Source organism: Amblyomma maculatum, chromosome 10 (assembly GCF_055883805.1).
Source record: "Amblyomma maculatum isolate TAMU_Amacu chromosome 10, ASM5588380v1, whole genome shotgun sequence".
Classification (NCBI taxonomy): Eukaryota; Metazoa; Arthropoda; class Arachnida; order Ixodida; family Ixodidae; genus Amblyomma; species Amblyomma maculatum.
In genome coordinates, this window is record NC_139353.1 from 101,140,314 (window position 1) to 101,163,134 (window position 22,821).

Below are 22,821 nucleotides of genomic sequence, written 5' to 3' on the forward strand. Positions count from 1 at the left end.
GCGCATATTCACCCAAGAGCGGCTCTATATTCCGATATCGGCGCTCGCTCCTTTGCGAATAACGGCTTTTCTGCCCTCATCTGAGGCGTCACTGCCTAGCACGTATGTAGCAAAGCTTAATCATAGATCAGCAGGAAGTCTCCAACTCACTCGTAGCAATACCAGCTACACTAGAGTTAACTAACGCCAACCACAGTACAAGTGGCTTCACAGCGCAATTCGGCCTGCATCTTCGCGGGGTTCTGTCTCTTCAATAAGACTAGCGACCCTCTTACGACAAAATAAAAAAAATGAGCCTTCCTACTAACCCCTGACAGCTCTTAACTGCTGAACGCAAGCTCAAGTGGGTGTCCCCACTCTTACGAGATGCACGTGCACTGGAGGTTTCCGCAACGGGGCGCTCCCCGATGCAACCTCCTTCCGCAGATAGGGTGTACCACGGCTCCTAGTGACATCGCACAGGCGACTAGGTAATTCACGCTCCCTTTCCGAACGGCATTTGGCTGCTCGTGAACAGACCTGCCGAATGCGAGTGACCTCACCGCATATCCATGCGACGCCGCTCCAGTCAACTTGGCTCTCGACTCTACTGAGCCGGTGAACTTTGAACCTGTGCTCGGCGCGCTTCGGCAGCGCTCTCACCCGCTTTCTCCGCCGTATTGACAGCGCGGTTTTAAGCCAACGGGCAAAACGGACTTACCGCATCGGCGGTTCTGGGCGGAGGTAGGCAAATTGACACTTATCGTGAGCTGGACCAACGGGCCGGCTTTCCCGAGCGGGTGTAAGGGGGTAGCGTAGGCAACTGGCAGTAGCTTGACGAGTAGCTCAGGATCTCCTTAAGAATGACTCGTTCGGCGGACCACACCTGCGATTTCACTGAAGGCGTATCGCAATAGCGGTTGGAAACCCCTGCCATCGGGCTAGGCTTCCCATACCGCCCAGGATCGCCAAGCCGATTTTGGACGACTTACTGCGTGGAATTCCACCATTCTTCGTGAGCTAGCCTCCCCAACTGGACTGCCAGTAGGGTTGGGGCCCCACGTATGTGCGCCATTTTGTGGGGATTCTCACGGGGCTGCGGCTCCGCTCTGAGAACCGAGGCCACACCGCTAGCTCTGACCACTGTAGTGGCCGTGAAGAACGTCACACCGAGGCAAACATAGCCAGCGGGCCAAGTTGTTTATTGGGAACGCCCAATGTTCTTCCTCGGTGTCATAGCAGCATCCGCGCGCTACGGCGTCGCGGCGTCGTCTCTCTGGGTGCTGTCCGCTGAGAAGAGAGGGGAGGGGAAGGAGAGGCCATCTTTCACCCCTGCGCTCTCCGCAACCGCATCGGAGGAAAGAGGCCAGAAGGGGAAAGATGAGGGCTCCCCGAGAGAGATAGGGGGTGTTCGCCGCGTCGTGCGGGCGAGGGAAATGTTGATTCCCACAGTATATATATATATATATATATATATATATATATTCGTCCGCGTGGAAGTTACAGTAAAGTGTGTAACACAGCATTCTTTAGTTTTCGCGCCGAGGAAAATAATATACAGTAATAATGTAAGCAATAATATAAATAATTCAAACATTCCGGTACGGACATAGGAGCAGCATGCGCCAAAACATTGACCCAAATAAACACTTGAAAATAAAAAAATAGTAATATTGTGGTACACCCGAGTAATATAGATATGCAGATCATGGTTAAAATTAATGTTTCACTTGAGATTATGCAAAGATCTGTGATATGGCTTAACAACGAGGACAGCCTTTAAAGCTGCCACAGCTATATAGAGGGCAAATTGGTTCCATTCTAACTACGCTTATATGTCATCTGTTAGGGCTACACGAGAACGATGTATTTTACTGCATCAGAAGAGTTCTTGTCCTGCTCATTGGGGAATGTCTTCATTGGTGGCTACTAGTGAGAACTTATATTGCCATGTATAATGCTACTAATGGTAGCCTTCTAATTGCATTTTTTCAGATGACTCAGACTGATGAAGGCTCTTTCAAAGGCCCCTGCAAACTGTTTCTATCTGTGGTGTCATAAGGCTCAGCTTCAACAGAAGTCTCTCACAGTGACACAGTTGATTCTGGTACACAGGCAGTGTCTTTCGCCTCTGGACCAGACGAGGGAATATGCGCATTTCTTGGATATCACAGTCTTATCAAAAACACAGGATGCCTTTAGAGAATTGTGTGGTGTGAGCGCGATTGTATTTGCTTTGTTATTGCCGGTGCTATCATTTATCGTTGTGAGAGAGGTTGACGTGCCAATTTCGCTTAAGCTGACAATACTCTTGATGAAAATGAAGCTAGGAGTCTCTTTCGCTAGCACTGTGGTGCTTTTCGGGCTCCATCGTACCACGGTAAGCCGGATGTCTTTTTTTTTATTTTAAGCAACCTGGTAACTGCAATGGAAAGATGGATACCATCTCCATCGCTTGAAGCTGTTTAGCCAACAATGTCTGCTTGTTTTAGGGTGCACAACGCACGATGCCGATACATCATTGTTTGTACAGAGGTAAGGACTGAACAGCCAGGCACTATGGAACAGGTGCGTGCTCTTTTTTCTCATTATAAAGGTGGCTACACTTTAAAATTTTTGATTTGTATATTGCCAAATGGAACTTTTAGTTTTGTGTCTCAAGCCTATGGAGGCCGTGCTTCAGACACTTACATTACGATAGATTCAGGATTACTGGGCCGGATAGAGTTTGGAGATGTCGTGCTAGCTGACAAAGGCTTCCCTGAAATACAGGCACCGACAGAGAGTCACAGTAGTAATGTGATTCTTCCTCCATTTTCAGGAGGAAATGCACAGTTTTTCTTTGAAAAAAGCCATGCGACATGTAATATTTCTAAAGTGCGGGTTCGCGTGGAAAGAGTTATCCCGAGATTCAAATTCTTTAACATTGTTAATTGCTGAGTGCCAATTGACCTCATTCCCTACACGAGTGAAATAATGCGGATGGGCTGTATACTTGTGAACCTTCAATCGTTAATTATAAATGTGCCAGATGTTGTGGACGACCAATGAGGTTCAATTTTTTCTGCCCATGTCTTGAACAATGCGAGTGGTAACAGTGTGAAAGCCCGATAGGAAGAAAGGCTTTGTGAAAGGAGGGGCTACTGATATGCTGCAAAAGCACGTAGTTTTGTTACAAGTAGCTTATTCAGTAGTGGCTTGATAACAAGGCCAGGTTAATGCGAATAGCAATGTTAAAAAATTGGTATGCACCAAACCATTGTTTTCTTACGTTATGCCTTGTTACTTGCTTTCACCCTGATATAATTAATATGTTGTGATTACTGGCGATAAGAAACTGAGTCTATCATGCGCCATGATGTTAAGAACTTCATTAGTGGTTTCCATTGAATTTCGTTTCACTAAGGGGTTAGTTAGCAACAAGCGTGGCAGGTGTTTGTGACCAATGTTGAGGCGGCAGAAGGCTATTTAAATAAAATTCTCTTGGTGCTGGCATGACTTCCATTCTCCTAAGCTGGGCTTCACGAAATGCTCTGTTGCTGGATTGTGTTTCACAGGCCTTTTGTAATTTATCTTTCAATTTCTTGCGTACTGACACATACTGTCTTTACGGGGTATTTAGTAATTTCAGTAGTCCGGAATGGTGTGGCACATGCATCACCTCTTTCGGTACCTTCTATCCTGGTGCTACTCGAAACCCATCAAACACTTACTTTATGCTGTTGAGCTGTGAGTTTTTGTATGTTCGGTACTATGCTTCCTACTAAGGACTCAACTATATTTTCTGTACATTCTGCAAATAAGTTTAGTACACTGCCCTTAATCACCCTGTTATGAATAAAACAAAATCTTTGTAACCTTTTTATGCTAGCACACATAGATGAAGCCTTGGTTTCACCTGTTTCCTAGCTGATGTGTTTGTCACTTACAGACCTTGACAAATGGTGTTGCTGTCTGTACAAGGTCTTGAATATTTGGGGGCTGGGATTTAAAATATTCCTATGCAAAATCTACTAACCCATTCGAGCTGAAATAACGTTCACAAAGCAGCAAAATATAGTCTACGTTATCTGATAAGTGATTCAACATCGGTACTTGCCTAGATTTCTCGAAATTGAGAAAAAACTGCTCTCGGCGGCGTGCACAATTTTCGCAGAAGGGAGTCGAAAAGCTATTTTAACATGATGCGTCATCTGTCGAGAAGTGAGACAAGCTCCATCCCGGCCGTTGGCGCGCTTGCCTCGCTGCCCGACAGATGACGCACCATGTTAAAATAGCTTTTCGACTCTCTTCAGCGAAAAATTGTGCACGCCGCCGAGAGCAGTTTTTTATCGATTTCGGAAAATATAGGCAAGTACCGATGTTGAATCACTTATCAGATAACGTAGACTATATTTTGCTACTTTGTGAACGTTATTTCAGCTGGAATGGTGTAGTAGATTTTGCATAGGAATGTTTTAAATCCCAGCCCCCAAATATTTAAAACCCTGTAGAATAGATGATCAATTCTAGTTTGGTGTATATGTGCACATCATTAGGCAGGCATTTCTTTATGAACCAATTTGTCAAGCTATGTCATGTACATGTACATATGAGTTCATGGCAGCCAGAGCAATCCTCAAAAGTTTTTCTTCATTCAACTTTATTGTACACCCCACATGCAAAATATACATTTTATTTTTTGCTAAACTTTTTTGTGGCTTATCTCTATGAGCGAGTTAGTGTATGGAAAGTTAAGCTCAGAAACAAAACTGTCCATATTGATGAGGCACAGCTGTGTTATGCAGAACTGCCTTTGAATACTGTTTTATGGTCACCTGTATTCAAATGTGTTTATTGTAATGCAGAACTGCGGCTGGTTGTAATCCTACTTTATGCTCTGTTGAATTGTGATGTGCTATAGGGGTGCGAGGCTAATCATTGAGCTTTGACCTGTGCTGTTGTATTGCTTGGTTACATTTCGCCCACTTGGGCGTAGTGTGTTTTGTCGTCACTCTGTGCGCATGTCATGCAGGGGTATGCGCTGTAATGCATGTGGATGTATTATTTACTTGGCTGTACTATGACAATACAGAATATATTATTTTATTTCACCATACCTGGCTCTTGAGAAGAAATTGTTATTCACATTGGCACTATTTACAGCACACACCAGCGCTTAAAATTTCAGGTTGCATAGAAGTTTATGGTCCCTGTCTTGCGTGTCGTTTCAGCAAGAGCGAAAAGTTAAAGCTTTCGAGCTTTCGGATAAACTCTGCCAAGAAAGCGTCGTCCCGTTCCACTACTATGCTCACACTGCGTTTAGAAGATTACACAAAAAGAAGGCACTCTTTTATCCCGAAAATATATAACATTATCATTACTTGAGTGTAATACTGGTGTGTTTTCTAACTGCTAGCTTGCCATTAACATAAGGTACATATGGTATATGGCTAACCTAATTCTCATGGTCAAGAAGAACATAATCTCTCAAAGAAAATGGGCATTTGATTTCATTGAATTGAGTGGCATCATTCGATGCGGTAACACCATCCGGGCTGCAGCACAACCATGGCTGTTCAGGGTGGATGATGAGTCCCACCTGCCAGAAATAAAAATGTAATTACTTCAAAGGTGCAAATGTGGATGCGGCTGGTAGTAAATCTAGCACTATGCCCAAAGCACCTCATGGATGGTAGTTTGCAGTAATGCTGATAGCTCTGCACGTGCCAGGGGTTTCATCTGTTTGCCTGTGGAGAATACAAATTGAATAAAATCCTTATATTGAAGTGTATACCGATACTGTAACACAGAAATAATGTCATAACACTATTTCTGGCTGAACTTTGGGCTGCTTCTTTTGGTGAATGCAAAAATGATTAACTATACTTATTAAATTCATTCAGAAAGCCAGGGAGCACGCATTTCATGCAGTCACAACATCTTTTTTCTTCTGCACTAATAAAGCTACACTAGCACAAATAGTAGGCTATGTGAGGTGCTAAAATATCTTGCACGCTGTTTTTTACCATATTAGGTAGTAGCAGTTAAGAAAATCCTCCTCAAACCTGTCTGCTAGGGCTTCAAACTCGCTCTGTCTTGGTTTATTCTGCGAGCTTCGAAGCTGGTAACTCGGAGCTCTCGTTCAAGATGCCACCTCTTATAAAACATACATTATATCAGTACAGGCTAGTACATGCAAGCAGATGTCGCACATTAAATGTAACGTAATAACAAACTTCTGTGCAGCTGCTTGGCCCTGGAGTATCAGGACCATCTCGATGATTTCATTAAGATTTTTCTGCACAAACCTCTGTTACAAGGCGTTTTCGTTTGTGGACATCGCCCTCAGCATGTTGCCCCTTTCCAGTTTTTAGGGGTGATATAGACAGCACCCTAAACGCGGTGAATCGCTGTCGCTTATAATTTAGGATCGCATTTATCGGCTGAGCGTTTGACTCTACTTCTGCTATTTCATTAACCGCAATTGAGGGTGTTCTTTGACCTTGTAAATCACGGATTTCATGATCAAGGACATGCATGAATGGCGAAATGAGGCCCGCGAATTGCGCGTGAACGACGGTTGGGTCGAGTGGTTGCAGTACCGGCGCTGGCAGTGGGCGTCCTAGGTAAGCATTTTTTGAAAACGAGCTAAATTATTGGCCTGGCAAGGATCGTGAACATCAATATTGCTATTACCTGAAAATGGATCCTTAATCAACTTCGTATCGAGATTTGGGCGAAATGATTGCCTATTTCACGCACATGGCAGGACTGTGCACGACGTAGGGTGGTGGCTATTAATATAAACAGCCAACGCAGCAGCGTGCTTGTACCAGCCTTCACGCCCAACCTTGCAGGTGCAGGTGGATTTCACGTTCTTTCGATCCCTCCCGAAACCTAAGGAACCACAATAAAAAATCATACACATCTGCACTCGTTAGCTAAAACAAGGTGCTTACCTCTAGCAGCACGTCGTAGTCGACGCTCTTCATCACGGCCACGCATTTTTCGATTACGTCCGACGGCCCCACGGCGCTGGAAATGTCTTCGCGAACGCCGTAAACGTGCTGAGAAGCATACACATCTGTGCTAAGCTGCACACACTAGTACCTTTGAAAAACTCATACACGTTTTCAATTCGCCTGAAGCCGCAAAACAGCACGCGACTACCGCTTCGCACTGCCATTCTCAAAATGCGCGCTGCAGGCGGAACAGACGGAGGGCGACCGGCTGTGCGGTAGGTGGCGCTCGATGTTCGGGGGTAGGTATGTTGATACACCAGGCAACAGATTGCCAAAGAATTAAATCATCTTGTAAAGAACATATCTGGGCTTCAGGAACAATTGCCGGCATAAGGACATGGCATGGGGTAGTTTATTTAGGAACAGGACATCAATGCAGGCAAGAAAACAGGGATCTTATTGAATGTCTCAGTGACGATATAAGCCAGTTTGGAAACAGGGTCAATATTATTCTACTGGGGGACATGAACGGCCACATCGACGATCTGGATGGATACACGTATTGTAACGGCAAGCTAATGCTAGATTTCGGTGAGCGACACGATCTAGTTATAGTAAATAGAGAAAGAAAATGTGAAGGCCAAATCACGTGGGAATTCCGCAACAGGCAAACGACCATTGACTATTGCCTAATGTCGCAGGACTATTGCCTAATGTCGCAAGGTCACAAAAATGGAAATAGACGAAGAAGGGGGAGTGTAGTCTGGGAAGTGATCATAAACGTATTAGTCTGCAGATGGGGCCCTTGATGAAAAGAGAAATGGAACTTAGACAAAACGTAAGCGCAAAATTAAACGACGATCAAATAGCGCAGATAGCAGCAGACATAGAGGAAGCAATAGAGAAAAGCCCCATGGAGGACTGGGATTATGAACAGGTAGAACTGCTCATAAGGAGGAAAATTCAGGAGGTTAAAGTAGCAAACCGCTGGAATGGAAAGAGGAAGCCACGGACCTGGTGGAATAAGGAAATCAGGGAAGCTATTGAACAATGACGGGCTGCTTCAAGGGAACACCGAATGGCAAAGAAAGCACAGGTATCTCAGGAGGAAATCGACCAAAAATGGGAATCATATCGACAAAAGAAACTTCAAGTGCAGGCCCTCGTCCAAAGTAAAATAAGACAGTCCACCGATAGCTGGATGGCTGATATAAACGATGCCTCTAGAGGCGGAGCAAGAAAATATTGGAACCATATAAGCTGGCTAGGGAAGAAGAATCAAAGAAAACAGGATCGTATTCAAGATAACGAGGGAAATTTTTAAAGGGAGATAACGCAGTGAACTACATTACATCAGTTATAGTCGAGTCATTTAAGAGCGGCGATAGGGTAATCGCCGCAAATCAGGAAGCAACACAAGGTAGCAGAATATAAAGCAGCTTACAACTGACCAATATAAACTGGAAAAAGGCACAAAAAATATTCCTAAAAACACATATACAGGAATAGATGGAATTCCGATCAAGCTGATTAATGAACTCGGTCCAAAAAGTAAGGACACGTTGTTAAAAGCTCTGGAAACAGTCATAAAGAAAAAGCAAATTCCGGACAGCTGGCGGCAGAGTAAAATGAATTTGGTTTATAAAGGGAAAGGTGACAGGATGCACATAAAATCCTACAGGCCGATTACCGTAACATCTGTTATGTACAGGTTAGCCATGCAGGCGGTGAAATTAAAGGTACAAGCATGGGTTGAAAGTAACAAGATACTCGGAGAACTTCAGAACGGCTTTAGAAATGATAGGCGCTTAGATGATAGCCTGTTCGTACTTACCCAATGCATCGAAATATCTAGACTGGAAAATAGACCTTTGTATTTGGCCTTCCTGGACATAAACGGGGCGTACGACAACGTAAGCAGGGAACTCCTGTGTAACATATTAAAAGAAGAAGGTATCGTTTATGAGATAATAGAGTTCCTACAGAAAATATACCGGGATAACAAAGTAGAAATTACGTGGGAAGGGATAAGAAGTACGGAGGATGTCAAAGTATGCAAAGGATTAAGACAAGGCTGTCCTCTATCACCGGTGCTGTTCATGCTTTATATGATAAACCTGGAACGGAGGATACAAGACAGTAACCTAGGTTTTAACCTGTCATATAGATTAGGTGGAAAGGCTGTAGAGCAGCGCCTCCCCGGTTTGATGTATGCAGACGATATTGTGCTGCTAGCTGAGAGTCTGGAAGAATTGCAAACTCTAGTTAAATATTGCGGAGACGAAGGGGACGCTCTAGGCTTCAGTTTCAGCGCAGTTAAGTCGGGTCTGATGATTTTCAACGGCTCAACTGATCAGGGGCTTAAAATACAAGGCCTTGAAATACTTAGAGTAGCAGAATATAAATATCTAGGGGTATGGGTAAACGAAGGATTGGCATACATTGGAAAGCATGAGCAATCACTTAAGGCCAAAGGGCGAAGGAATGCCGGGATAATGAACCATAAGGCATTGTGGGGATACAATAGGTATGAGGTTTTGTGGGGTATTTGGAAAGGAATTACGATGCCCGGACTTAGTTTCGGAAATGCGGTTTTGTGCCTAAAATTAGAGGTACAGTCGACATTAGAAACAAATCAAAGATCCGTTGGACGATTAGCATTAGGTGCCCACGGCAAAACTACAAATGAGGCGGTACAGTGAGATATGGGCTGGGCATCTTTCGAAGTACGGGAAGCTCAGAGTAAAGTATTATATGAGGAACGCCTGAGGAAATTGGACAGTAACAGATAGGCAGCTAAAGTATTTAAATACCTGTGCCTAAAAAGCGTTGACTCACAATGGAGGAAAAGAACTAGGAAACTAACTAGTAAGTGTGATAGTAACAAGGACGGAGAAATAAAGAGCATTAAGCAACTGGTGAAAAACACAGAAGGTAAAAATTGGATAAATTCGATGGAAAAGAAACAGAGTGTGGAATTATACCGAAAGTGGAAAATGCAGATCAGGAAGGAATATTTCTTTGATAACTCAAGAGGCAGTGCCCTACTTTTTGAAGCTAGATCAGGGTGCCTTAGAACACGCAGCTACAAAAAGAAATTCAACAATGGAGATGACGCATGTGCTGTATGTGGAAACTCCAGTGAAACAATTGACCATATTATACTCGAATGTAATGGTATCCATCCGGATGTTGGTGCAGGCGCAATCACTGTTCCTGAAGTTCTGTGCTTTAGAGATAACAGTGGCCGGGTGAATAAACCAGCGGTGGACACTAGCAAAAAACGACTGGAAGATTGATGGCTTAAAAGCAGAGAAGTGACATAATGTTAGTAATCTAGGAACAAAATTTAATAAATATAATGGTGTTTTAGTTCATCATTCTAAATCAATAATTAAGATATAGGCAGAAAAATTAGCATGATAGCTACTGCTACCACCCCATTTCAAAGGGAACGCTCCTATGTTCCATCCATCCATCCATCCATCCATCCATCCATCCATCCATCCATCCATCCATCCATCCATCCATCCATCCATCCATCCATCCATCCATCCATCCATCCATCTATTGCCTTCATACCAGCGCACGAGGCGAATAGGCCTTAGACAGCAGCAGTATACTACTCGGCCGATTTTAGTTTTCAGGCAAATGTGAATAAAATAATGCTGTTCGCAAACAGAACAAAACACAAAAACATTGTTTCACGTATGAAGCGGAGTTGACGCAGCTTTGGCGAAACATTTATTTATATGTTCATTTGCTTGAAACATGCCAGCTTTAATATGAGCTGCTTTTGAGTTGATGTCATAGTGCAGCTAATTCAACGTACCTGCCCTATGGGCACGTTCAGGGACGATAGCACCATGTGCGGCGATTGCCACCCTCGATCATCATTCACTTGCTGTGAAGACCTTTTCCTTTCTGAGAAACGACACTAAATTTAACGTTGCTCTATGTTACATTTATGTGTTGCTTCAGCTCATATTACTGCAACAGCAACAACAGCAACAGAAAGCACTGGTAGCAAATGCAGAATGCAATTTCGTCGCTCGTTTGATTCTGCAATTGCTACCAATGCTTTTTGTTGCTGTTGTTTTAGGTTTGACCGCTGTTGTTTCTTTTGTTTTGACTCTGCTTTTGCTACGATTGTCTTTTGTTGTTGTTGGCTTAGTTTTTTTTGACTACTTTTGCTTCATTTGTTTTGACTCTGCTTTTGCTACGATCGTCTTTTGTTGTTGGCTTAGAGTTCTGACTGCTTTTGCTTAACTGTTTTGACTCTGCTTTTGCTACGACTGTTTTATCGCTTTATGCTTTATTTTTTTGTTAGGGTTTGGGCTGGTCGCTTCTCATGTCTTACTCTGCTGGTTTCGGTCCACACTGCATTTGCTATGAGATATGGCCTGCCTTCCGTTTTAAAAAAATGTTTTTTCCCGTTTTTGATAGTTTATCTACTGAGGTTAGAAATATCTTGTCTGATTTGCTGTTGGTGCTGCTCGGCGTTCACGTGTTGGGTTTGGAGCGGACTGTGGCGATGAGTCTGATGCTTGAGATGGACGTATAAATATGCCACCTTTCCGTTTAATAAATAGTTGGTAGTGTGCGCATGTGGTGTCCCCTTCTTGCCTGTGTCCGTTTCCTTGTTGCGCCGCCGTTCAATTCCATCATGCACCAACTCGCCCCCCAGGCCGTTACTCTTAGTACAGAACATTCTGTTGTCACTACAGGTTTCCTGTCAAAAACCGCACAGAAATTCTGTCGTAACAACAGAACGTTTTCTGTACTTTTTTCCGACTGGGCAAGTACCAAGCTAAAGACTGGCTGTACCCCATGAGGGACTGTTATACACGCAATCGTGTAGGCAATAGACACACGAAGAATCTCAACGGATCCAGTGCAACACCATTTAAAGGGCCACTGTTAAGGGTATGACATTGTAATCAAAGAAGCCCAATGCTTCGATCAGATACTGGAGATAGTCTGTGCAAAATACTACAGTGATACGCATGCCGCAAAGCAACAAAAATACGAATCAAAGCTCTTTCATCCTCCCTTTCGGGAAATTAGCTTCCCTGTTATTTATAGCCGCTAGGCTGACATCGGAGTAGCGACGACATTCATTGGTCGTCTCGTTGACTTACGGGTGAAGGATGGGCGTATACCACTAATTTTGTCCACCTATTGCTGCGCGCTTTTCCCTTGCCGCAGACGGACTGAATGCAGTGGCGCGCGCTCCTTCACCCGGTTTTTTTTTTTCGCGCACGCAGAGTACCATGCGCCATCAATCGCGGAAGAGGAAGGAGAATTTCATTTCCGGAGGCTAGACGACCGCGCAGGAGAGTGAAAAGCCTTTGCGAGGGAATGGGAGGAGAGAACACGACAGATTCGGGAGGTTGCGGTGGCTGTAACTGCGTTATTAGTTAGTCTTTTCAAAAACATTTTTTCGCCCTTGCGTCCTTGGGGCGAAGCCTCACAGTCACGAGGGAAGAAAATATTTCTAATCGCAGGGTCGACAGTGGCCCTTTACGGCAATCAGACATTCCATGTTTGCATTGTACGCCAGCACGAATTTATGCGTAGCGGCGATGGCCGCCATGGACACTTACTCGGCCGATGCACTGAAGTTTGTCTATGAATGAAAATATATTGGTGCTGGATCTGAAAAAAAAAAAAAGAATAGCTGTGGTTTAGTTCTGGTTAAACCTGAATGGAAGCGGAGTGTTGTTTTTCTTCCTGGACCATTCGTACCATTCGACACGCATTATTTTATTTTGAGCAAGAATTTCCTTTCAGCGTAATAGAGCAGCATCGCAACAGTTTTTTTGTTATGGCGCACGTTAGTTGAGTGCAATGTATAATGCTTCCTTTATGCAGAAACCCACAATTGCACCGCCAGATGAAATAACCTTCCGATAACATTTTAGTCGAAGATTTCAATAACATCTAGTAAAAACGTTGGCCGCTGTTCACTTCTGAATAAAAAAATGAATACTCACTGTGCAGCAGTGAAGGACATTAACGAAAGCTGGAAGAAAATAAAAGACGTCTTCATATTTTGCTACTAATTTCCTTGGATTAAGTTACTAGTCAGTCTCGCTCTAACACACCCACCAAGATAGCTTATTGTTATGCAATTGTAAAGGCGAATAGAAAATTAGAGTTTCAAGCTTTTGTGAGTGCAACTAATTACTACTTCGAAAGTCACATTAAAGCTTAAACTACATTACCAGCAAAAGAGAATGATTTAAGTGCTGTTTCCGGTTACCACGCAGTACTACACATGATAGAAATACTGCACTACTCATTCCCCACATTACTAAATTCAATTCGCATCTGCCGCACTCGACTAAGCACTCGTCTTCGCCATATGCCCCGCATAACTTGGCTTGTGGCGGAGGGTGATCAGAAGCACAATGAGTGCTAGCTGCCTATTGGAGGTAATTTGAGGTGCTCCCATTGAAAATTCAGTAGTACCGCTTGGAAGCAGTGTTCTGGTTCCATGATTGCAGTTCAAGAATATTGCAGAAGAAATTGCGACTATGAAAAGTAGAAAAAATCGCTCGCAAAATGAGGGAAATTAACTGAAATTGTATTTGCATACATAATTTAACAGCTTAAAAAGAAATATTGATGCCAACAGATGCAATCCGGAGTCCCACAATTGGGCGTATTTGATAGCTACCGCATGTCTTGCTAATGCCGCCATTATGTAAAACGTTGAATAGTAAGGAGCGAATGAAAATAAACAAAATAAAAATATTACATATCTTGAAAGGTCAAAATGGGATTACCACGTCCCAAACGCCGTTATGATTAATCGATTGCACGTCCCTTCAGATTTTAATGGAACGCATTTTCATTGCGCAAAGCGTCCAATACGCGTCCACGTAAGACACCCACAATGCCAGCGACGCGACGAGTTCTGATTAGAGCACATTTTGCGATATGAACATGTAACTAATCATGATTTTGGACTATTAGCTTTTCTTTAAAGCAGCATTTTCAAGTAACTCGACAGACTAATGGGCATCTTTAACACTTGAAAAAACGTGTGTTTCTTGCATGCCTGTGAGGTAAAATTGTCAAGGAGCGTTCTAAAAGCTTCGAAGACACGAGGATAACTTTGAGCAATTGTAAATGTGTAATTTTAAAGAATGCAGAAAAACAATATGTATCTCGTGCACTCTTTTATCTGGCCGGGCCAGAGAAGAGCAAGAAAAATAACAGGGTTAGTTCAACCATTTTATAAATTAGTCATAATATTAGTGTAACAATGCTCAAGTAAAATAGATGATAGCGCACAGTTCCTTAGCGATCATGAAAGGGCACCCAATGTAATACTATTTGTTTTTCGACATCCTTCATTTAAATGCGGAGAAACTTCATTGAGAATGTCTTGAAGGAAAAACAAATTGGCAGAGGCTTAGCTTGTTCAAGCCCGGTAGATTGCGAAATCAATACCCATGGCTACGCCCAGGTTCAGCTAATGTTCGGCTGGTGGTGGTGCTTACGGATACGCTTGTTATGGTAAGACTGTGGTGGTTGTACAATGATTCACTCTGGATACGATATGGCGTCACTTTATGTTTCAGTTTTATTTAAGTCAATAAAAGCGCTTTGGTGGTGTGTAAAGAAGTGTGTCTTTGTTTGCACTTCTCTTATTGCGTAGCGATCCGCGTTTCTGTACGTGACCATCTGTTCCTCCGTCTCTGTAGCTCGCAGCTGTCTCTTACGCTCAGTGCGACGATCTTCCCTAGCGGTAGGTGGCATCGCCGAAGCAGATGTTAAACCACCGGCGGAGGCACCGCCACTACTCACAGACGGCGCGAGATGGTCGCTCAGCTATTCGGCGCGACGTCACAACACCGGTCGCTCTCCTGGCAGAAAGCGCGGGAGTTACTCCGCCGGTGGTGGCATCGCCACTACTCGCAGACGGTGCGAGCTGGTAGCCCAGCTCTTCGGCGTGACGTCACACAGAGGTCACGCGAAAGGTCAATGGTGGCACCGCCACGGTGCGGCAAAGGCTTGAAAGTACAAGTAGTGTTGCTTTCGCAATAAAACATTGCACCAGTACTGAAACATGGAATGCACACAAGTCGCTTTATCAAGAGTGCACCTGTAGCAACGAGGGAAAAAGGACTGTATGCTAATGCAATGGGTTTCAACTACATATGCAAAATCTTTGAGAAAAATATATGCATAAATTTTCGTGAAATCTGTGCAGAAGATATCAACCTGGCATAAAGAATTTGAAAATGACTTCCAATGTCTTCGGTATTCAGAGTTGAGTTTTGCATACACTGACAGCTGGGAAACGGGGCTGATAAAAAAACGAGTCAAAATTCGGTTACGTAGATGTATGTGAATAATTTTCGGGATGAGAACAGCTGTTCGCATTAAATATCAGCCCTTGTTTGCTGTATCACAGCAGCCAGGGATAACACCTGAAAAAGTGGACAGGCGGGAAAGAAATATTTCTGCTAACTCCCGCAGAAAATACTCCGACTGTGGCTTTGCTTTAAAGCCAGGTTTATTCATACAGTAAATTAGGGCTGTCAAAACATCATGGAAGCATTACATTGAGAACATCACAGTAGACAAGATGATTGATTTACATGAAATGACCTTTAAGTCTGGCTTCTAAGTATCAGATTTCTCGCCACGGAACTCGAACGCATGGGGTTGTCAGCTAGTTTCAAGACATCCTGTCCGAGGAAACAAAATTAGTTGGTAAGAAACTGTGAAAATCAGTTCAGTCCATGAAAAAAAGTTGAAAAAGTAGCTATTCAGTACCAGAGCCTGCCCATTTCTTTTCAATACCTCTTTATTTCTGATAGTTATTTGAGACGAGGGAGATGTCTTGAATAATGAAGAAATTATATTGCAAGATATGTGATATCCGCTTTTTCCTACAGCAAATTAGGGCTCACCAATCATAATGGAAGTATTGTCTTTGATAACATCACATTATACAAGTTAATTCAGTCGTTTAGATGAAATAAGCTTTAAGGTTATGAAATATTGAATTCTTGTCGATGGTAAATGCACCTACGTTTGTGACAAATTTATGAAAATAGAGAACAACAGATTGGCGTCATGTGCATACATTGGCAATCGAAGAATATTTAGGTTGAAAAATGAAATTTTCTTCTAGATGAGCAAACAAGTAATACAACCTAGAGTTTTTTGCTTGGATGTAATTTCAGTTAATAAACACCTTTGTAGTCAGATTTGCATTTTACATAGAACAAGCACTCATAGAGGACCCAAACACGGTCTCCATGTTTGTTGCACTGGCATGGGATCGAACATAACAAATAATTATAAATAGCATTGCAGTGTGGCTACTGAATTTCGACCTTTCTTTAAAAAAGACTGGCTTGGCTGTGAAGCCAGAACACAGACGGACACTTCGCACTGAGAACTAGCATTACACATATTTCGGAAGCATGAAATAAAGTAAAGGTTTCGAGAATGACCTATCAAATGCAACAATGTGCTGCCAATGAATAACGAAACTATCGTCAGTAATTATAAATTTTTCAGGGGAAAGCAAAACAACGAGCTGTTCTCCACAAAAGTTGTTATTGTCATGGACCTGCCAAGTTGTAGTTAGGACAACAAGATGGAAACAAGCAATGTCTATGAAAACAATTTGAATCTGATAAACTAACCCGTGTAAATTTGTAATACTGCAGGCTACACGCTTACAAAATCACTTCGGATAGTCCATAATAGTCTATAGATTTTTGGCAATAAGGTTTGTAGACAGTGTATAGATCAACACTTTAAACTGGTGTAGAGACAATCTATAGATGTATGCGCTTACACTCCTCTTGGAGTTTTGCCTATAGGATGTCGATAGACAACACTGATAGACTGCGTATAGACTATGTACGTCTGTATACATCCTTTGTTAGACTATCAGTAGGCATTTGTCTATAGATTGTCTATAGACTAATGCCTACTTAAAACGTTATTATTCGTCTTTGGGAATTCTATACACTGTCTACTATGTCAATAGACATTGGTCTATAGACCATCTATAAACGATCTATAAATTTATGGCCTTTCACTTTTAGTAGACTCATGTCTATAGATTGTCCATAAACAAATGTCTATGAAACAAGTAGATGTGTGTCCATAGACAGAGTATAGGCAGTCTATGCATCTAAAACTTGTGTATAGACACATTTGACGTTTACATATCTATTGTCTCATGCGCAATGTCTGAGCACTTTTCTAGGATTATTTCAATTATATGACCCCCATCAACATTACCTATAAGTTATCAATTTCCGACGATCACATAAATCATTTTCCATGCTACTTCGCTTCATCTCCTCAATGTAAGCAAGCAGAGGCTCATATTAGAGTTGAATTCTTGATTGAAGAAGGGCCTCGGCTTTTTCCTTCCGGACGAAGCTTGTAAAGGCCGGCAAAAACTCTTTTTGAAAGTCGCCTTATGCTTTTAATAGGTTTAAAAATTTTCGAACCATATTCGGGTAGGTCCTCCTGTAGCAAAGGAGATTTGTCTTAGCTTCACCTCGTAGTTCCAGACTCTGAACGTAGCTACGCGTTCGAACAGGTCCGGCCAGTCTTTTGTATCATCTTCCGGCCGTCCTTGGGAGCAATGGGCTCACGGGGCTGGAAGAAAACAAATAGTGATTTCTGCTCGACGGGTGTCATCTTCGGGGGTACGTCACAATGTCGGGATGCAGCAGTTACACCAGATCTCACGTGATAGTGTCTGTGCCATTGGCGACAAATGAGGCGGCTTTATCTTTACTGCAATAAACTCTTTATTGGGCTCACCTGCGCTCGCAAAACAACAGAGCAATCGACGGCGGCAAGAGCTAGAAGCGCGTTTGGCGAACGTCGATCTACGAATGCCCGTCCCAATTGCATCAACGCATAAATTAAAGGCGCGGAAGAAACATCTAGATAAACCGGCAGACCGTACCTGGCATGACCTGGAACATTGCAGAAAAACACGCGAATGACCAGAATCTTCTAGATACATTTCGACGTATTCTGCGCGACATAGAAAATATAAATCAGCATCTCGCTATAATGGCCATGAATAAACAAAGAATACAGCATTGGTCCATGCGCTTGAATCACATTAATAAGGTCACATGCCAGCGGCTCTCGAAAAAAAAAAAGAAATAACCACCTGAATCGTTCGCGGAAATTTGGTGCGTAAATATCCTGAGATTCTTTAGAACAATAAGCGTCATAACACAAAGCAAAATTTGGACTGCCTTCAAAGCGCAAAAATATCCTTAGAAGTCAGAAGGTAGTTTTGTTATCCCGTGAGGTGGTGTTTGAAGTTACAGGCCCTCTCATTCGAAGAAATTTACAATACGGCCGCCCTATTGGCAGCCTGTTCCTGATGAGTCCGGTATGCGTATGATGTGGTCTTAGTGAAATCCACTGTTATTGCGATCGGCTCCTTCTTGCATGTGGTTACTGAATGATGTCCCGAAGATGCGAAGCTCCAGTTATTGGAATCAAGTTGAAGCCAGTATACAGTGAGCAGGTAGTTCCAGTAATATTAAGCAGTGTAATACTTTTTGAAAGGAAAAAAAAAATACAACGACGTGGCAAACGTTTTTGTTGGGTACCAAAAGGAGAAAGCGAACTTGGGTTAAGATGTATTATATTCCATAGAGCATTCAAGTAAAACATAACGAAAAAACAATCTTCATATCAATAAAATAAATTTTGTCATAGAACGCGTTTCATCGCAATTTCGTAACCACGAGAGTCTTAAGGAGCTTGTGCAGCATGAAACCCGGCGACGTACGTCTGGAAGACCTCAGAAATGATTCGATATTCTGAAAAAGTCAAGAAATGTGTTATCGCCTAAATGAAGGAAAACTTGGAGAGGAGGCTCCTGTAGTTGTGGTACTTGATAAAAGCCATATCATTAAAACGTAAAAATTAGTGTAATCATTGTTATTGAGAACTGAACGCATGGTCTCTGTGTGCCAGCGAGAGCGCTAGACACGTTACCTTGCAGCAACAGCGCGCGACATCGACGGCATGATGTAAACAAGGAGCCCCGATCCCCTGACTCCCGGAAACTATCTGGGCGAGCGCGGCGCGCCATAAAAAAATTAAACAAAATTACGAAGCTGAAGAAAGGGTTCCTCTATTTGCCACTGGATAACGGCACTTGTCGAGGAGCGCTTCGAAAGAGGGCTATCGATGGTTTTCAGGTGCGCATTTAGCAGAGATTTGCCATTCTTTCTCAGCATCAGAACAGGCACTGATCCGGCAAACGATCTAGGTCCGCGTGTAATGGGCGGTTTTCATATGGAGTATATTTCATTGGAAACATACGTACGACAGCAAATAAATAGTTTTCATGAAATGTGTGAATACTCACTGCTACGAATTCCTCCAGTTTTGCTTCCGCAAGCCAGCTGTGATTGTTAACATCTCTCAAAAGGTGTCCAAAACGACCGACAATGTAGCTGATAGTTTGCGTTGTGACGCTGGACATCACTGCCGAATGCAAACCGAAGATCGGTTCCAAGTCGCACGAGCGGTTGGAATACGCAAGCGGCCTTAGTGCAATACAAAGTGCCAGGGACCTTAACGCCTTGTGCGCTAGTGAAAGTGCCTGGCAGAGCAAGGCAGTTGTTAAGGTGCTGAAAATCCTCTTTTTCAAAACGGAATTGCAAGCTAAACAGCGCAGGGTCCACATAAGATATATCCAATAAACCATTCTTCGAATGGTAGTGGTATATGGTCGGCTCACTTCTGCGTTGTAGGTAGAATTCCAAACTGTCCGCTTCAAACAAGTCAGTACGAGCGAGCTCGCGAGCGCGCACTCCTAGATGCAGTTCGTCAATCTCTGCCCATGTCAACATCGATAAATATCGCGAATCATTCAAGATGTTTGACGGCATAGTTGAAAGACAACAGCAGAATGGTAGACAGTTCAGGAGAGTCCAAACATCGCGAAAGGAGCACGCGTATAATTGTTCGTCTGCTTCCAAAAGTTTCGCTTTGCTCGCGAGTTCAAGTTGAGCTTGTCTCCGCTCGCTTTGGCTCAACCTGCGGCTCCGCCTTGTTTCATTTCGGTCAACGCTTTGCTACCAGGCAACGCTGGCAAGCACTTCGAATATCCCTTCTGCTGTTGATATCTCCATACAAAATAGTTTATGTGGCATTTGCTAAACGCTATACTAAAACTCGGTCCGACACAGAGTCGTTTGCGGCACGCTAACTTTATTTCTGTTAGCACCGCTATTTACGCTAACGCTAAACTAAAGCTCTCTGACATGTACAGATGTGGACAGCAACAACGAACATGGAAGCATACTACACCGCATAAAGTAATGTGACTGAAAAGATGAAAGGTTATACAGTTATGGCACGTACAATGTGTGTTGAACATGTGTGCTGTGGTCCCTACAGATGGCAATGTCGGCATCACTGGCTACATTGCAACTGCGCTAAAGACTATTGTTGTTGTTGTTGTGGCTGTAGAAGAAGGAAAATAAAATGCACGGGCCTACTACTGGCTCTGTAGCTGAGCACCTTCGCTGCCTCGTACGGAGAGAAGAGAAAATAGATAAGAAAGGAAAAAGAAGACGGAGAGAAAGACGCGCGCCGCAACAATAGTCGTCGTCCACCACCGAAGTAGTGGCGGGTGTAATTGGCCGTCATTGCACCCGCCACTGCTTCGGTGGTGGACGACGGCTGCTGTTGCGGCGCGTCTTTGTCTCCCTCTTCTTTTTCCTTTCTTATCTATTTTCTCTTCTCTCCGCACGGGGCAGCGGAGGTGGCTCCAGAGCCAGTAGCAGGCCCGTGCATTTTCTTTTCCTTCTTCCTACAGCCACAACAACAGGATCATAAATTCTGAGGCTTTCACATTTCTCCACTGCTGAATCAGCATTTCTCTCGAATATTTTATATTTCATTCTTATCTTTTTTAACTGTGTAGTTTTACTTTTAATTGTTGTTCTCTTTTTTATTTCGCGCACTCTTGCAGAATCTGTCGAACACATCTCCGATTTTCTGTCTTTATTAGGTTATGTTTAGATACTTTATCCAATTTAGCCATTGTTTTCTTGTTATGTGCCCGATGGAGTGGATTCTGGACTTCTGAATTGAGTTACGACCGTTTTGAAATGGCTTGTGTTCTGGCCTTTGATTAGAGGTAGTTTAGAAATTGTAGCTAAATTAACAAATGTAGCTGTGTTATGTGGGTAATGTTGAATCTCGAGCCAAGAAAGCTTTGCGCCTTAGTTGCATACCTCACGGCGTAGACTTAATGGTTAAGATGCCAGATACAATATACGTGGATTAAAATCCCACCGCCGGCGGCTGCGTTTTGTTGTAGGCGAAAAGTTGGAGTCCGCGTGATGTGCGATGTCACTTCACATTAAAGATCAAAATATCTATTATGTGTTAACCAGAACCGGGCCGTTAATTCAGGAAGGTGAGAATGAAAGTGGAAAAATAAAAAGAGGTGCCTTAGCAGAAGGCTGCGGAGTAATTTCAATCAAGTGGGAATTTTGAGCGGACACTTTAGGGTGGCGCATTTATTGAGTGTTTGTGTATGTTTAAAATCTTGTTTTGAAGTTGGCAATAAAGACTTAATAAGACTGACTGAGATGCCCAACTACTGAACCGGATAACCCAAAATGAACCTTACCACCGCCGCCTGTATTTTGATAGTCGCGTGCGAGTACTATGAGATATCAGCGAACGTTAATAAACTCGTAGGCAGTCGAGATTACTTTGTAGGCTTTAACTACTACACCTGCTTCTTAGTTTCCCCTTCCGCCTTTATTAGAAGTTGTAAGTAGTAGTAGTAGTAGTAGTAGAAGACTTTATTGAAGCGCAACACTAAGGGGCCTAATACGTCGATGACCTGCTGGAGAAGCAGGCACTGTTCTTCTTCACCCTCAGAACCAAGCCAGTCCACCCAGGTCCAGATAGTATGGGACGCGGTGGGAAAGGTACTCGATTTCCATGAAATCGGGCATGAAAATAGGCCGTGGGAAAGGTTGCCATATATGGAAGGGCAGTTGGGGCCGGATGAATCACGGCGGAATTTGAACAGATGTAGCCGTGCAGACGCTATGAGAGTATTCAGCTGTATCTGCCGAAGGACAGGAGACTCCTGAACTAAGAGATAACGAAGGTCGGGGTAGAGCTTGCGGTCTAAGCGAGCAGCACTGTAATATTCGCTGATGGTGCGAAGAGACAGTCTTGACCCGCCCTCCATGGATCTTGGTCAGGGGATGAACAGTGCCCGGCTATGAGTTTCACGGGCAAGCTGGTTCGCCAGATCATTGCCGTCCATTCCCGAGTGTCCAGGGATCCATCGGAGGAAGTTGAGGCAGGGCTGCAACCCAACAAGTGCTGCCTCGAGCACCGTAGACAGATGGTGTTGCGACTTTTAGGTTGAATGGCACGGATAGCAGCCTGGAAGTCAGCGTATATAATACACTGAGGCACAGGGGGAAGATAATGGAAACTTTGAATGTCATGAATGAGAGAGAGGACCTTATGCGAGGCTATATCCGGAGGGCGTAGGAAGGGGCCGATGGCGTGAGTGACAGCGGCAGATAGACGAGGATGAAAGAGGAGCTGGCTTCAGGTCCGGCTAAGAGCCACATCAGAGTCATCCGTGTAAGCGACTCCATTGGTATTGAAAGGCGGACTATGATGAGAGGCAGCAGCAATTCGGCGGCCAGCATGCAGGACCGGCGTCCTATTGGCTGGAGGAGGAAGTATACGGAGGTTAATAGCCACCGGCAGGGAAGGAGTTTGCAGAGGGACTGACTGGGTAGGGGAAATGTTAGCCTGGTTGGGAATCCAGCGTTCATTAACTGTGCCGGAAAGGCGAGCTACCTCTCGGTCGCGGTGAAGG

At 43.6% G+C, this 22,821-nt stretch overlaps 1 long non-coding RNA gene and 1 pseudogene across 1 annotated transcript in view; one reads left to right on the plus strand and one right to left on the minus strand.

Annotated features, from left to right (window-relative positions):
• LOC146177144 (uncharacterized) overlaps positions 1 to 12,575 on the minus strand; it is a 72,618-nt gene extending 60,043 nt beyond the window's left edge. Inside the window, exon 1 of the long non-coding RNA XR_014701612.1 lies at positions 12,530 to 12,575. This is a non-coding gene — a long non-coding RNA (uncharacterized LOC146177144). The remainder of the gene's footprint in view (positions 1 to 12,529) is intronic.
• On the plus strand, positions 1,975 to 3,089 carry LOC146177146 (uncharacterized; annotated as a pseudogene).
• Positions 12,576 to 22,821: the final 10,246 nt, after the last annotated feature.